The sequence below is a fragment of the Myotis myotis genome, unplaced genomic scaffold (genome assembly GCF_014108235.1).
Source record: "Myotis myotis isolate mMyoMyo1 unplaced genomic scaffold, mMyoMyo1.p scaffold_m19_p_15, whole genome shotgun sequence".
NCBI classification, from domain to species: domain Eukaryota; kingdom Metazoa; phylum Chordata; class Mammalia; order Chiroptera; family Vespertilionidae; genus Myotis; species Myotis myotis.
The window spans coordinates 49,634,732-49,639,082 of NW_023416319.1; the positions used below are offsets into that span (position 1 = coordinate 49,634,732).

At 51.1% G+C, this 4,351-nt stretch overlaps 1 pseudogene; it reads right to left on the minus strand.

Annotated features, from left to right (window-relative positions):
* Window positions 1-304: 304 nt before the first annotated feature.
* On the minus strand, window positions 305-1,961 carry LOC118670343 (annotated as a pseudogene).
* Between the last annotated feature and the right edge of the window lie 2,390 nt (window positions 1,962-4,351).

Sequence of the window (4,351 nt, forward strand, 5' to 3'; positions counted from 1 at the left end):
TTTTCAGGGGTGAAGACTCCTTTAGAAAGACAAAGAAATCTGCTTTCGGGGCGACTGCAAGTTGAGTGTAGTTTCTAGGGAGCTAACTATCATGAGGGACAGGAGCCACGCTTGCTTTAAGAGCAATCAATCAACACTCAGTCTGGCTGTTTAGCTGGTCCCCTGAGGAGCTTGAGGTGCAGCTAAGATGTCAGCTATAAAAGTAGTGATTCCATGGACTTGTTAGGTTACTTCCCATCCTTCACTCTTCTCCGGCTGTACTAAGGGAGAATGGACGAGACCAAGGTTAAACAGAACACCACTCCTATCCAAGCAACACGCTCCTAGGAAGCTCTGCGACCCTCCCTGGCACGGCCCTGCTGGCGGAGCCCGAGATGCAGGGCCGACCCTCTATCCTCCAGGCTTCTGACGGCTCCGCTCCAGACAGGTGCATAAAGAGGTCCCCAGGCTCTGCCATGTCGACATCGTCAGTGTCGGGGACATGCCGGCTTCCCTGGTTCTCCATGGAACCAGAGCCGCACTGAATTGACGAACCTCACGGGGATTCAGAACTGAGCTGCTGCCGCGGTTTCTCAGGCTCTGCAGCACCATCAGGGTAAGCATGGCGGTAAAGACACTTGCTTCCAGATGGGCGGCCCCCTCGCCTTGCCCAGAGCGCTTACAGCCTTTCCCCATTCCCTGCTTGACAGCTTCAACCAGCCCATTCTCTTTATTCTGATCTCCTACCCAGTACACACCGGGAGTCACAAACTGATAGCACACGGCCTGCTAGACAACACTGGACGACGGGCTGTGGAACTCTTGGCACAACTCCACTGTCGGATGCAGGATGAGCAGTAGGTGCGGCTGCCATTGGGAGACTCCCAATCTCCTCTCAGAAATGACCGCCCCTTGAGGATTACTTCATGCAGATGCTGCACTTTGTCTGGATTTGCCTGGAAGCAAAGGCCTTACCCTCTCGTGTTTGAGTGTTGCCACGCAGATCTCGCGAGCTGTCCTTTGCTCTGGGTCGAAGGGGTGCAGGTAAGGACAGATTTCACACGTGTCCCCACGCAGGTAGACACAGCATCCCCGCATCGCACTCTCCGGCCCACGGGGGCACAGCTGCTGCTGGCTGTGGGGGCTGCGGGCTTCTGGACAATCAGGCCACTCCTCAGCATCCCAGCAGGACCGGCTTCGTCTCCGGGCCGCCCTCGGTCACTGCCTCCTGGGGCACTCACCACCCTGGGGCAAGCCTTCTCTTCAGCCATGACGGAGAGAGTTGGGTCTGTAAGTACCAGTGCTCTCTTCCCCGCTTTCCCCCGGCTCATGCAAATTGGTTTTCACAACAGATGCAGTGAGGTCAGAAGGAGGGTGACTGTGGGAGTCTGTGGAGCCCACAGCACCACCAGCTGCAGCAGAGGCTCGTGCTGGTACCTGCGAGTGCACAGGCGCAGTAACCCTCCTGCTAGTACCTGCAGATGCTGGATGGCTTGCTCTTTGCCAAGTCCTGGGAGAACAGGCATTGGCTGCCTTCCCGACACACACCAGGCAGAACCTACCTGCAGGGACCTGCTTGGTGCGCAAGGGGTCACCTCTGCTGAGCCACTGTGGGAGCCAGGCCGGCTTTGGCAATGGAATCTCCTACCTAGAGTTGTCAAGATCAGACTGTACAGAGAGAAAGGGGTATCATACGTGAAACCCCCACTCTGCCACGGCTCCTCTCAGCCCATCAGGGAACAAGCTTCCAGCAGGCTGAGAGGAAGCGGCTTGGAGGTCTGAGGCCCGCAGATACTGCTCTTTGTCCCGATTGGCCTGGGAGGCAAAGGAGGAGGTGAGGGCATGAGTCTGACATGATGGAAGATACAGAATACTTGTCAGGACAAATTTAAGTCCTTTCTCACCTCATGTGGAAACGCACACTTGTAGGGGCTGGCCTTGTGCTGCACACTGTGCCAAGTGATCCGTATTTTCTGTTTCATTTGGTCCTGACAGCATTGCAGGAAGCAGGATTTTATTTTTAAATGACCACTGCATGGGTTGGGCTCTTTAATAAGCTTAACAATTTTGCCCAAAGTTACACAATCAATACCTAGAGGTGAAATGTTTCCGTTTTCATCTGCCCTGGCCGGGGACCGTGTCACCGAGGCCCTTCCATAGGAATTGACCACGCTGAGTTTTTCTTACCTGCCAGGCTGGCAGAGGGATCACAGGCTTTTGTAACTGACATAATCACAGTGTTGATTAAGAAACATGGAATCTGTCAATTTAATTAAATAGCTAAGGATAGCACCCCAATCTCAGGCTATTCACTTCGGGCAAAGTTGATGTGGGAAGAGTGAGCTGGCCTGTGATCTGGGGGCTCCTCTTCTAGGAGATTTAGAAGCTGAATAAATTTTTTCAACAATTCACTTTATTTGTCAGGGACTCAATCCCATTCATATAGGAAATGCATGGAAACTGTTCTCCCCATGCCAGTTTTCTGCGGAAATAGAGACCTGAACAGACTCAGAGACAAATCCTGGTGCAGGCACATTTCTGGAAAATTCCAATCTGCTCTATTTTTGTTGTAATCAATATATCTGTGTTTTAAACAGCAGGCATTTATTAGGCTCCCACTGTGTGCTCACACTGTGTTAGAAGCTATGGGGACTATAGATCAGGAGAAGCTGTCCCTGCATTTATGACACTTTTTGTGGTGTATGTGCTGAAAAAACCTTTCAGAGCACAGCACTGAGACACGCGAGGCCCCCACAGTGAGGCCGCAGGGGAGCATTAGGGTGGGATGGGCTGGGCTATTGAAGGGGAAACGGCACAGGCAGTTAGCATTTGAGTTCAATTTCCTTCTAACTCCCTCTGCAATGAGCAAGTTGCTTAACCAACTCGAGTCCCAGTTCCTTACCTGTAAATAGTCTCATACAGAAGGAGAGAACCCAGTGAGATCTACAGAGTGAAGCATCAAACTTAACCCAGTAAACACTTGTGAGGCTCATTTGAAAGGAAGATTGTTGGGAATTGCCCGGGGTTGCATTTTGGTTATTTATGCCTAGAAATCTACCCTCAGACTTAGTGGCTTAAACAACAACCACTTAATACCTCATAATTCCATGGGTCTCCTGGGGCTCAGCCAGCCAGTTTCTCTATTGCAGGGCTGGGGAATGTCCGGCCCACAGGCCGCATAAGGTCAGCAAAAGCACGTGGTCTGACCCTGCCAAGGCATTAGGGGTGAGTTAATTAAATGTTTGACCAAATATATAGCAGGCTAATTGTTAAGTTGGCAATTTTGTATGGCCCACAGACGATGTTATAAATATCCAAATGGCCCCTGGTAGAAAAAAGGTTCCCCCTTCCCAGCTCTACTGTCTCTCTGGGGACCTCTCATGTGCTTGCAGTCAGATGGAGCTGGGCCCCCAGTGCTACTCTATGTGTCCTCTGTCTCCATGTGGCGTCTTCTCCCCTAGGTCCTCCCCATATGGCCTCTCTCTCGAGCTTAGACTTCTTATGCGGTCAGCCTCGGGGTTCTAAGTGAAGGAGTTGAAGGTGGTCAGGTTTTCTTAGTGCCTGGGCTTGCACGTTTCAGAACGTCCACATTCTAGAAGTGAATGCAGTCACAGGCCCAACCCAGAATCAAGGGGAGGGGCACAAGCTCCATTTCTTGATGGGAGATTTTATGGATCCCAAACCTCCAGCTCCAGGGCCCTTCCCAGCACCTTCCTGGTGATGGGGAGATGTGCAAGTCACAGTTTCGGAAGACCCATTGCTGACAGGGCGGCAGGTAGATCAGCCACCCAACAGGGCCTTCTCCCCACAGTTCTTTGGTGTGGATGCCTTCAGATTTGAAGGCAAAGCAGCTAGAGCTTTTCTGGGCTTTCACGGGTTTATTCATATGAATAAACTTCAAAAGATGTGAAATTTAGACCATTGATGTGTATATTTATAATGGCATGTTTTCTTTTCCCTCAACAATGCATCTGGGAGGCTGAATATTTTAGCAGAGAATTCCAGCCCTGGGCCCAAACAAGGGGCTGAGGGATTCTTGAGGGATGTCTTATCCAGGGTAGAAAAACATTGGAGAACCATCTCAACCTAGTTCTCCTGGGCACTTCTCTTTGGCTTTTGCCCTTTCTTTTCCAAGGCGCATGTAGATCCTGCTTCTGATCAATTCCCCCCCCCCCCCCCCCGCCCCACCCCCGGCACCACCCCTGGCTATTGATAAAGGTATATAGACCATCATACTGAGGCAGGTCTTGATCAGATTTGAACATCCTGTTCTTTCTGCTTTGACATGAGATGATTCAGACATTCAGTGGTGACCTGCAGATGAATCATCTCTCCTATCCAGTGTCAGCTTCATTAAAGTAACTCATTGCCA